This window comes from Vulpes vulpes, chromosome X (assembly GCF_048418805.1).
Source record: "Vulpes vulpes isolate BD-2025 chromosome X, VulVul3, whole genome shotgun sequence".
In the NCBI taxonomy this organism is placed as follows: Eukaryota; Metazoa; Chordata; class Mammalia; order Carnivora; family Canidae; genus Vulpes; species Vulpes vulpes.
The window spans coordinates 30566314-30579497 of record NC_132796.1 but is presented as its reverse complement, the minus strand read 5'-3'; the positions used below and the strand labels follow the sequence as shown (position 1 = coordinate 30579497).

General features: G+C 37.1%; 1 pseudogene; it reads left to right on the top strand.

Annotated features, from left to right (window-relative positions):
- LOC112919005 (large ribosomal subunit protein uL1 pseudogene) overlaps nt 1–8188 on the top strand; it is an 85615-nt pseudogene extending 77427 nt beyond the window's left edge.
- Nucleotides 8189–13184: the final 4996 nt, after the last annotated feature.

Genomic DNA, 13184 nt, shown 5'->3' with positions numbered 1-13184 from the left:
GATGCATGTTCATAAGATAGAGAGATCTCACTTCTAATGCAGTATTATGAAAATTAACTTGCACAATTAGAGGTTGTATAATGTGGTATAACCTGCACATCGTTTTTCTGATAATTTTCTCCAGTTGCTCTTTAATAATTTACATAGAACTCATACTTCTGAGGTGTGTGTCTCAGGCACAACAGGTCTGAATTTCTTATGAGGATGTTACCCTTATCAGCTTGATGCTCGCCAGCTTATGAATATCAGGACAATAATATACGTTTAAAAAGAAAACTTCCATAACAATAAACAGGTAAGTGCTTAAACTTATAGGGCCACCTTCAGGACCACTTTTCTGTGTTATCAGTTCCCTACTTCCAGAACCTACTATGTACAGTATAGCTGTTCTGAGCCCATTTTTTGACACAGATTCTTTTGGCAGTCTAAAAAAATATATACCCAGAATACTATTTGTATATAAATAAAAATATATGTATAGCAAAGGAAAGCAATAATTTGGAAATAGTGCTGTCAAAATAAAAATGAAATGCATTTGTGATGTAGGATATGTGCTCCTTAACATAGTGAACAACACAATATAGGGAGTGGTCCCATAATTTTTATAATTCCAAGATGTATATCACAACCATTACATGATTTCCAAATACCTGGGAGGTTTACTGGTGACCTAGTCATAGGTACTTCTTCCTCATTAGGTTGTCCACATTCATACTTGAAGGAAACGATACATTTCAGTGAGATGTTAGTGAAAACATAAATGTTATTTTTTCCTCTGATTCTTCAACACTTTTCAATCCTCTGAATCCTATACTTGGGCATCTTGGGGGGCCAGACTCCATGGATGCTAGGTTGGAAACCCATGACAGGTCCTGCTCTATTGCCCTCTGCCAGGGCCACATTTATGGTGAATTGAGTATTGACAAGTCAGTCCAGTGGTCCCTCTGCACCATCTACTTCAATGAAATCCTTCTCTGAGGGCATTCCTTTGATGTAAATGATGCCAGATGGTGAAGGAATGTACATTCCTGAACAAGAGGTTTAAACTTTAATTCATAGACATTTTTCAGCCTTTGATACTCTTCTGATAGTACACCAGTGTGATGCAAGCAGGGATTTATCCTTGTAACTCTGTTAGTGGTGAACAAAATGGCTTGCAAGAGGCCAGTGTTGAGCAAAGCATAAAGAGGAAATAGGAGTTGAGTTGATCTATCATCGGCTCTATCCTGATCTTAAGAATGAAGAATGAATTAGTAGGCAGGGTGATGAATTATTAGGACCCGGTGAATGTGGAATTTTAATAAAGTGGCAAAGCTCTCACTGATAGTATTTCCTGGCCAAGTAAATAGGAAAGTTGTTACAATACAAAAGCAGAGAAATGAGAAGTTAAAATATGTCTGGGGAAGCAAGGTTATTTGTATCATTTAATGGCTGAGGAAATGTCCAATGGGCATTTGTTAATCTTGAACTGAAGTTCTGGGGGAGACTGATCTAAGATCTAGTTTGGGAGTCATATGGAACAAGATGCTGTATGGATGGGTGCTGGGTGATTCAATGGTTGAGCACCTGTCTTTGGCTCAAGTCGTGATCCTGGGGTCCTGGGATTGAGTCCTACATCAGGCTCCCTTCAAGAAGCCTGCTTCTCCCTCTGCTTATGTCTCTGCAACTCTATGTCTCTCATTAATAAAAAAAATAAAGATCTTTTTTAAAAAGATGCTATATGGATTTGTGAGTATGGTAAGATATCTGAGGAACGAGGTACAGGACAAGAGAAGAGCAGAGGGGTAAAACAAAACTTTGGGGGATGCTACATGAAGGAGGAGTGGAGAATTTGTGAAAGAAGACCCTCAGACACAGAAGACAAAGTAATAGAACAGTATTGCATAAGGTAAGCAGTTATAAGGTGAACAGATTCTGGGGCCAAAGGTACAGCATGGCGACTATAGTTAACCACACTGTACTATATATGTGAAAGTTACTAGAGAGTAAATCTCAAAGATTCTTACCACAAAAATAAATAATGATAACTATGGGAGGTGACTGATGTGTTAACTAACCTTGCTGTGGTGATCATTTTGCAACACACACATGTATCAAATCATCGCATTGTACCCTCTAACATATACAGTGTTATATATCAATTTTATCCCAATAATGCTGGGAAAAAAGAGAAAGAATTTGCCAAACTGTCTTCTGAAGTGACCATAACACTCTGCTGTCCCACCACCTATGCATGAGAGCTTCCCTTGCTCTACATGCTTGCCAGTATTTCGGTGTTGTTCTGAATTTGGGCCATTCTAATAGGTGTGTAATGATATCTCACTGATGTTTTCTAATTTTTAAAAGATTTTATTTATTTATTCACAGAGAGAGGCAAAAACATGGGCAGAAAAAGAAGCAGGCTCCCTCTGGGGAGCCTGATGCAGGACTCAACCCCAGGACTCCAGAATCATAACCAAAGCCAAAGGCAGATTTTCAACCACTGAGCCACCCAGGAGTCCCTCTCACTGATGTTTTAATATTCATTTCCCTGATGGCATTTGATGTGGGGCATCTTTTCATATGTTTATTTGCCATCAAAATATTTTCTCTAGTCAGGTGTCTATTATGGTCTTTGGTTCATTTTTTAATGTAGTTGTTTGTTTTGTTATTGTTGAGTTTTAAGAGTTATTTTTATACAATAGTTCTTTATCTGATGTGATTTTGCGAATATTTTCTCCCAGCCTTTGGCTTGTCTTCTCATTCTCTTGACAATGTCTTCCACAAGCCAGAGTTTCTCATCTTAATGAAATCCAGTTTATCAATGATTTCTTTCATGGATCAGGCCTTTGATGTTATGTCAAAAAAAGTCACTGCTGTACCCAAGATCATCTAGGCTTTCTTCTGTGTTATTTTCTAAGAGATTTATAGTTTTGGATTTTATATTTTGGTCTGTGATTCATTTTGAGTTCAGTTTTGTAAAGAGTGTTAAGTTCTGTGTCTAGATTAATTTTTCCCATATGGATGTCCAGTTGTTCCCACACCATTTTTTGAAAAGATTACTTTTGCTGCATTGTATTTCTTTTGCTCCTTTGTCAGAGATCAGTTGATACTCGTGTGAGTCTATTTCTGAGCTTTACATTCTGTCCTATCCACTTATTTGTCTTTTCTTTCACCAAAACCACACTGTCTTAATTACTATAGCTTGATAGTAAGACTTGAAGTTGGGTAGTGTTGGTCTTTCAGATTTGTTCTTCTCCTTCTATAGCGTGTTGGCTATTCTGTATCTTTCACTTTTTTTTTCTTTTTTTTTAAAAAAATTTTTTTTTTTTAATTTATTTATGATAGTCACACAGAGAGAGAGAGAGAGAGAGAGGCAGAGACACAGGCAGAGGGAGAAGCAGGCTCCATGCACCGGGAGCCTGACGTGGGATTCAATCCCGGGTCTCTAGGATCGCACCCTGGGCCAAAGGCAGGCGCCAAACAGCTGCGCCACCCAGGGATCCCTTTTTTTTCTTTTTTTAAGTAAGCACTAGGCCCAACTGGAACTTGGACTCATGACTCTGAGATCAAGAGTTGTGTGCTCTACCCACTGAGCCATCCATGCATCCCTCTTTTGCTCTTCTGTATAAACTTTAGAATAAGTTCATCAATATCTACAAAAAAAACTTGATTGGGTTTGATTGGGATTGTACTGAATCTGTACATTATTTGGAAAGATTTTGCTGTTAAAAATTTAGTATGTTGACCTTGACTGATGGACCAAAATATTTCAAACATTAAACAACAAGAATATTTTCATATAGCATTTACTTACAGTGGCAAGTCTTTAAGTGTTCTAGCACACTACATGGACACAGTTCAAGCTGTCCACAAGCTGCTTTAACTTTGTTTATGTTAGAGAATTAAATCCTGAGAACTCATAATTAAGGTGATTTCCAGTAATATTTAGTAAGTTTAATCTCTATCCTGAACATTCTTTTTTTTTTTTATTTTAAAGATTTTATTTATTCATGAGAAACACAGAGAGAGCCAGAAACATAGGCAGAGGGAGAAGCAGGATCCATGCAGTGAGCCTGATGTGAGACTTAATTCCAGGACCTCAAGATCACGACCCGAGCTAAAGACAGAGAGGCTCAACCACTGAGCCACCCAGGTGCCCCTACACTGAACATTCTTAATATAGTAGTCTGAAATTTAGTCCTATTACTCATGACCTTTAATAGTAACAAATAGTTAAGTTTGTAGCTCCAGAAGATAAGTAACAATGATTAATTTTAACATAATTAACAAACACTTTATATTTTTGTTCAATAGGAGCTGTAAAAGTGTTTTTTTACTTGCTTGAAAAGTGATTGTATTCATTTAATTCTCAAAAGTGTGAATTATAGCTAAAACACATTTCTAAAAATTTGCAATTCAGAAGTTAGAACACTGGAAAGAGATCTATTATGACATTGGCACAAGAAAGCCTCATCCAAACAATTGCAAACAAGTTTTTATTCAGCTTTGGTAAAGACTTGACATCAGAAAACTTCTGTTTAATGTCTAAATAAAATGTTTAATGTGAGCACAATAAAGTTGTTCTTATGTTAGGCCTACATTAAAGCAAGATAGAAATAGTTTTTATAGTCAACATTCTGCCACTCTCTGAAATGATACACTTTCCAGAAAGATATTTATTACCAGCTGCCATCTTTAAAGTGACAAATTCAATTCAAAATTTGATTTCTAATATTATGTGTAATGAGAAGCACCACTTGCCCTGTGCATTTTTAAAAAGTGATGCCAAACACAAGTATTACCATTTAGTTTTGTATTTTCATTTAACTTTGGGAAGAATATTTATGTTATCTACCACATTGTAATGGCAAAATGGCATGTCTCATACTTTGCAATTTCCTATTTAACTATTATTGCGAAAAGAACATATTCAGAAGCCAAACAATTTGGTTTTCAATGCTTTCTTAAAATATCCCTTTGAAAACGGTTTCAAGGTAAAGTGAAGGTTATTTTTCTATTGATTTTTAGCATTATCCTTGTTCTTAAGACAATATCCCATAATCATAACAGTTGACCTGAGAAAAACATTTATTTTTACAGATTTTATTTATTAATTTATTTGAGAGAGAAAGGAGACAGAGCATGAGAGGGAGGAGAAGCAGATGGGGAGGGAGAAGCAGAAGGAAAGGAACAAGCAGACTCTGTGTGAAGGGCAGAGGTGAGGCCGGGCTTCATCCCAGGACTCTGAGATCATGACTGGAGCCAAAAATCAAGAGTAGGAAGCCATATGAACCATATGAGCCACTCAGGTCCCCCATGAGAACAACTTTTTTTCTAAACACAAAGCATTTATAACAAGCTTACTCCATTTTTACTTTTATAAAATATATTTTATATATTATTTTCTAAAATATCAATAAATGAAGAAATCCTTTTCTTTCTTTTTAAAGATTTATTTCTTTGTTTATTTAAGGGGGCGGTGGGGAGCAGAGGCAGAGAGAGAATCCTGAAGTAGGCTCACCACTGAGTGTATAGCCAGACATGAAGCTCAATTCCTGGACCCTGAGATCATGACCTGAGCCAAAATCAAGAGTTGGCTGTTAACTGACTAAGCCCCAAAACACTCCTTTTTCTTTCTTTTAATTGAGAGATCTTTGAGATTTCTCTTCCTTCTTGAATATAAGCCAAACTACTTCTTATATCCTGAGTAAGCCATCCTTTAATTTTTGTCATTTAAATGATGTGCAGCTATTTCAGGGCTTCCAACAATATTGTAATAACTAACTTTATGTAATCACCTTACATAAAATCTAGTTTCGATTTATTTTATGTATCCTAAGAATATGTAATATTTTTTCAAAAATGATTTTTTAAAAATCAAAGTTCATCATCAAAATATGATTGCTTTTTATATTCCCATGTTACATGGAAAACAGACTCTGAATCTACTTATCACTTATTGTCTCTGAAACCTGAGCCAGGTTATTCAATTCCTCTGATCCTCAATTTCCTCATCCATGGAATGATAATATAAATACTCCTTACATAATGAACTGTTAGGCCATCAATGGGTGATGGTGCTGTGCAGCCCCTAGCATAGAACATGCAGAAGGCACTCAATAAATGTTAGGTCTCCCCATCATTTTATGCAATTGGATAAACATGACTTCAACTCCCAATTATGTTATTCTCTGGTTGTGTCACATTGAGTTATTGACTTAACCTCACTGAATGTCAGGTTTCTTATTTGGAAAAGACAGATAATATTTAACCTTTCAGGATGGGTATAGGCAGTAAATGAGAATAAATGAAATGTGCTAATCTAGTAGAGGCTCAATTAATGTTTATCACTCTTATTTAATATGGTAATTTTCATCTCTACCTTATCCCTGACCCTCACATTTTGTAAAACAGAGTTTTCAACATAGGAAAAATAATGTAGGGAGCATATTTTGCATGTTAGCACTGTGTTCATAGAAATTTACCTTTTTTAAAAAAAGATTTAAAAAAATATTTATTTGAGAGATAGAGAGCATGCACAAGCAGGAGGAGGGGCAGAGGGAGAGGAGAAGAAGATTCTGTACAGAGCAGGGAGCCTGACACAGGATCCTGGGATCATGACTTGAGCTGAAGGCAGACACTTAATGGAATGAGCCAGCCAGACACCCCTGACATTTACCTTTTAATCTTCAAATAAAGCATGCCCCAGAGAAAATCTGTTATACAGCTGGCCTAGAAGATGCAAGGCACAAATGTAAAATGGTGATCAGTTTCATTTTTCTATATCATCTAATAACTGCTGAACAACACAGCACTCCTTTTTAAAAAGTACTAACACTGGCGTACCTGGATGCTTCAGTCAGTTAAGTGACTTAAGCTTAGGTCATGATCTCAGTGTCTTGGGATGGAGTCCTGCCATTGGCCTCCGTGCTCAGTGGGGAGTCTGCTTATCCCTCTCTCTTCCCTCTCCCCATCCCCTAACTCTAGCTGTTTTTCTGTCTCTCATATAAATAAATAAAAATTTTTTAAAGTAAATACTAACAACATATATATGTATATGTATATATGCCTGTATGTATGTATATATTTATGTATGTATATGTATATGTATTCTTTTCTAATCCCTAAGAACATTTGATAAAGGTACAATTATTTCTACTGTTCTACAAAGGAAGAAACTGAGGCACAAAAGAGTTTAAGTAAGTTGTTGACATTCACATAACTTGTCAGTGGCAAAGCAGAGATTTGAATTATGGCAATTTGTTTCTAGAATCTTTGCTTAGTATTTCTGTGCCATACTATCTCTCTTTAAGAAACATAGTGAGGCTCTTTTCCAGTTATTGCAGCACAGCACGCTGAGCAGCAAAGTCTCCCCTGACACCCTGTAGGAGACTGTGTGGGAAGTCCTGCACAGGAACCAGTGCAAGTGCTGGAAGCTTTTGGAGATGGTGGAGCAGCAGATTGACTTGAAGAACTCTGACCCTCAGAAAGACAGATGCTTCTCCTTGGGCACAATCAGGCTTACATCCAGTCCTCACCTCAAGTTCTCCATATGTATTCTGGGGAACTAGCAACACTATGATGAGTCCAAGGCTGTGGATATTCCCTACATGGACATTGAAGCGCTGCAGACACTCAACAAGAATTGAAAAAAAAAAAAAATACAAGAGCTATGATGCCTTTTTGGCTTCAAAATCTCTGATCAAGGGGCACCTGGGTGCCTCAGTGGTTGAGCATCTGCCTTTGGCTCAGGTCATGATCCCAGGGTCCTGGGATTGAGGGCTCCATCGGACTCCCTGCAGGGAGCCTGCTTCTCCCTCTGCCTATGTCTCTGCTTTCTCCCTGTGTCTCTCATGAATAAATAAATAAAATTTAAAAAGGAAAAAAAAAAGAATCACTAATTAAGCAGATCCTACGAATCCTAGGACCCAGACCTACATAAAGCTGGGAATTTCCCTTCCTTGCTAACCCACAATGAGAACATGGTGGCCAAAGTAGATGAAGTGAAGCCCATATCAAATTCCAGATGAAGAAGATGCAGTGTCTGGCACTAGCTATTGGCCACATAAAAATGACAGATGATGAGCTTGTGTACAGCATCCACTTAACTGTCAATTTCCTGATGTCATTGTTCAAGAAGAATTGGAAGAATGGCGGAGCTTTATACATCAAGAGCATCATGGGCAAGCCCCAGAACCTGTACTAAGACACAGCTTAATAAATCCTAGTGCTATCATTAAAAAAGGAAAAAAAACAAACAAACAAACAAAAGAAAGGAAGGAAGGAAAGAAAGAAAGAAGGAAAAAAGAAAGAAGAAAAGAAAGAAAGAAAGAAACTAAATTTAGGGACTATAACACGACAGAAAATGCTAAGATATTATCTAGTGTAAGCTTTTGCTTTTTCTGTCTTCTCTTTCCTCTCACTATTCTCTTCTTAGTTTGGCAGGAAAATGCCTAAAAAGCTATGGCCAGATGTTATACATCTCTTTTTTGAAAACTCTCTAACATGATACATGTATATGGTGGATTTTGGACTCCATTTGGCTTCTACCTTCTACTAGTTTGTCTCACTGAGAAAGCCAGGAAGCATAGTGTCAAAGTTTGGCTGAGATCGCATTTGTATTTTGCTGTCTTGTTCCCATGATCAGTGTGGTCTGTCGCATAGATGTAGAAGCATAAAAACCAATAAGGTGCCTCTGGTTTTTCAAGTGTTGGTTGCTACAAACCATTTTATTGTTCTTTTAGAGGACAGGAATGAATTGCAAAATCAGAATCAGTGCCTTGGGATACTTCAGAGAAAGAAGAGTAGATTTGCTTGGATCCCATCATGGTCCTTTAGACTCTCCTTTTTGCTTTTATTTTTCCATCTCTCCTTCCCCAGGTGGCTCTGATGTTTCATGATAGCTCCAGCCACCTTCATGGTGTCATGTTCCAGTGCTAGTGAGCGCTTGACTTATTCTTTCTGTTCCCATCCTTCAAATCAGGAAATGTTTTAATTGTAGGTCCAGATGATTGGCTTAGGGATAAATTCATTCATGTTAATAAATCAGTGAGTGATGACATATTCTGCACTTTCTGTTTTTACATGAGATGATCTGTCCTTTACCTACCAGGGCAGCATTGGCCTCCAGATGAATACCTGGCATTTGGCAGCAGGAATCCTGTCAATAGTGAGTGGAAGAAGAAAGACATTTCAAAACTAAAATTGTATTCTATTGCAATAATAGGAGCACAATTAAATACAAGAACACTAGCAAGGAAGATATACAAACTGAAGAAAAGTATGAATTTGACAACTGTATCTACCTTGTCAGGCTGAAAGAAAGATACTCTTGTAACTCCACTGTTTACCACGAAGCCCTCATTAAATTGGCACAACATTAATTTGCATTCTCGATTATGTGTTAGAGACATAGTTCTTCCTAGGAGTGCAAGACAGGCTGTAGATGCTCTATTGAATATAAATTCAGATTGCTTTAGGAAGAAGGCTCTAGTGGCTGATTAATCCACTCTTGATATTTTGTATAACAACAAAATTTTGTTGAATTTTGAACAGCCAGGATACATTTTGCACTTATATGGAGAAGATAAAATTCTTTGTGTATGTGCATGCATGTGTGGGCATGTGTGTGTCCCATTTGGCCAATCAAAAAGATTTTGTATATGTTGTGATTGGTTATTTATAGTCAAATGAAAAGGTGATTTGGCAAGCTTTTCTCATGTAAGGCATTTATATGAGAAGCTCAGGAACCAGAAAAGACCCCAAATAGCCAAGGGAATGTTGAAAAAGAAAACCAAAATGGGGGGTATCACAATGCCTGACTTCAAGTTTTATTATAAAGCTGTGATCATCAAGACAGCATGGTACTGGCACAAAAATAGACACATAGATCATTGGAACAGAATAAAGAATCCAGAAATGGACCCTCAACTCTATGGTCAACTCATCTTTGACAAAGCAGGAAGAATATCCAATGGAAAAAAGACAGTCTCTTTAATAAATGGTGCTGGAAAAATTGGACAGCCATATGCAGAAGAATGAAACTGGACCATTCTCTTATACCATACCTAAAGATAAACCCAAAATGCTTGAAAGATCTAAATGTGAGACAAGAATCCATCAAAATCCTAGAGGAGAACACAGGCAACAACCTTTTTGTCACAACTTCTTGAGAGGCACATCCATGAAGGCAAGGGAAACAAAAGCAAAAATAAACTATTGGGACTTCATCAAGATAAAAAGTTTATTTTTAAAAAAATATTTTATTTATTCATGAGAGACATAGAGACATAGGCAGAGGGAGAAGCAGGCTCTCTGCAGGGAACCCAATGTAGGACTCAATCCCAGGACCCTAGGATCAAGCCTTGAGCCAAAGGCAAATGCTCAACCACTGAGCCACCCAGGTGTCCCAAGATAAAAAGCTTCTGCACAGGAAAGGAAATAATCAACAAAACTAAAAGACAACCTACAGAATGGGAGAAGAAATTTGCAAATGGCGTATTAGATAAACGGCTAGTATCCAAGATCTATAAAGAACGTATCAAAATCAACACCTAAGAGACAAACAATCCAGTCATGAAATGGGCAGAAGACACAAACAGACATTTCTCCAAAGAAGACCTACACATGGGGGCACCGGATGGCTCAGAGGTTGAGCATCTCCCTGTGCTTAATATATATAATATATTATATATATATATATATATATTACTCAGCTGTTAGAAAGGATGAATACCTACCATTTGCATTGACATGGATGGAACTGGACAGTATTATGCTGAGTGAAATAAGTCAATTGGAGAAAGACAATTATCATATGGTTTCACTAATAAATGGGATATAAAAAATAGTGAAAGGGACCATAAGGGAAAAAGAGGGAAATTGAGTGGGAAAAAATTAGAGAAGAAGACAAACCATGAGAGACTCCTGACTCTGGGAAACAAACAAAGGGTTTCAGAAGGAGAGGTGGGTGGGGTGATGGGATAGCTAGGTGATGGGCATTAAGGAAGGCACATGATGAGATGAGCACTGAATGTTATACTATATGTTGGCAAATTGAATTTAAATAAAATAAAAAAAAGAAAAAAAAGGAAACTCAGATATAGGAGTTTATTAAGCTACTTTATTTATACATCATTGCATTTTTAAGAAACTCTTTCAAATTCAAAGCACCCTTCAAAAATTCTTTCCTACTGTGTGAGTAATTAAACATAGCCTATCAGAATTAGTAGGATGAGAAGATTCTTGAGCAATTCTGAAACTTTAAAACTGAAGGCTTTCCATAGAAGCTTAGAAACCCACTACCACAGTGCAGTGGATCCAAGTAGATGAACACAATTGCTCATGCCATTTGCAGGATGGAGACTCAGGAAAGCTGGTGATGAGTTTCAGTCCAAACCTGAATGCCTGAGAACCAGAGGAAACAAAGGTGCAAGTCTTAGTTCGAGGAGGCCAGAAACCCAGGCACACACTGATATTGGACAGCAGGAGAGATAAACATCCCAGCTCAAGCACAGAGCAAATCCATTTTTCCTCCACTTTTTTTTTTTTTTTTTTTTTTTGAGAAAGAAGTGGAGGAAGCAGATGGAGAAGGAGGGAGAATATTAAGCAGGCTTGATCTTGTAATACCTGAGATCATGACCCTGAGATCATGACCTGAGTGGAAATCAAGTCAGACGCTTAACCAAATGAGCTACCCAGGGGCCCATTTCTTCCTCCACTTTTTAGTTTCTTCAGGCCCTCAGTGGACTGGATCATGCCCACTCAGACTGGTGAAAGAGATTTCCTTCATTCAGTTTACTGATTCAAATACTCATCTCTTCTGGAAACGCCTTACAGATATATCCAGAAATGTTTTACTAGCTATCTGGGCACCCCTTAGTCCAATCAAGTTGACACATAAAATTAATCATTGTAAGTGGATTATGTATAGAAAATGATATTATAAAATTCCTACAACATGTAAAGGGAATCAAAAAGTATGTAGACAAGAAAAAACAGGAATATAAATGTTTCACAGATGTCTCAAGCAATTAATTAAGTTATATATATTTTTTCTGGTTTTTTTTTTTTGGGTGCTTACAGTATATATCAGCTTTCAAAATTTATAATTTGTTATTTCTTTTCCCATTTTCAATAGTCTTTTTCTTTCATTTAATCTTTTTCTTAAACAGGCTCTACACCCAATGTGGGGCTCAAACTCATGACCCTGAACTCAAAAGTTGCATGTCCCACCAACTGAGCCAGCCAGGCACCCCCAATAAATAGTCCTTTTCAAACCTAATTTTAAAATTGTATTATTTATGTATTTATCTTAAAGACTCTTCTTATTTATTTGAAAGAAAGAGTGTGCATGTGTGCAAGAGCAGACAGAGGGGCAGAGGGAGAGAGAGACAAGCAGACTCCCCACTGAGTGGGGACCCAGAGATCATGACCTAGCCAAAATAAAGAGTCAGACGCTCAACTGACTGAGCCACACAGGCACCCCTTTAATTTTTTAATTTTAATTTAATACTCTCTTCTCTTAAAGAGGCTGCATAAATCAAGCAACCTTCAAGCCCCCCCACACACACTCCAGAGCAAGCTCACCATATCACAAGTGGGAGAACATTCTTGCCTTTGTTGAAACATCTGCTACTTAATCCTTTTAAACAGAACTGACAGTTTATCCAGATATGTACAGTGCTTTTCATTCAGTACCTATTTCATCAACCCTGCCGGTATGAGGATGGACCTAGGCTGAATGCAATGAGAGATGGTGTAGTTAAATTTCTGATTCAAGTAAGTGACTTATGAAGAATGTGAATATACTGTAGTACAGCTTGTAAAAATATTGACCTTGCTCTTACTTTTTCTTTTCATCCATTTTGTAATATGTTTATAGTAGCATTGAATGACAATGTATACATTTTAAGCTGCGTATATTGTTTATAACTGACAAGAAAAATCTAGTATGCTGTCATCACTACAGTGACAAACATGGTGTAGTTTAATATAGAGGATAGAATATTATTAACATTGTATCGGGCAGATCTGGTTCAAACTCTGATTCTTCTTCCTTATTTGACTCTGAGCAAATTGTTTTACCCCTGAGCCTTTGTTTTCTTCTCTATAAAATGAGGATTAAAAATAGTTATCTTGAAGAATGATGGAAAATTTTAAGAGAGATTTTATAGGTGATTCCAATATTTGGCTCTGAGCCA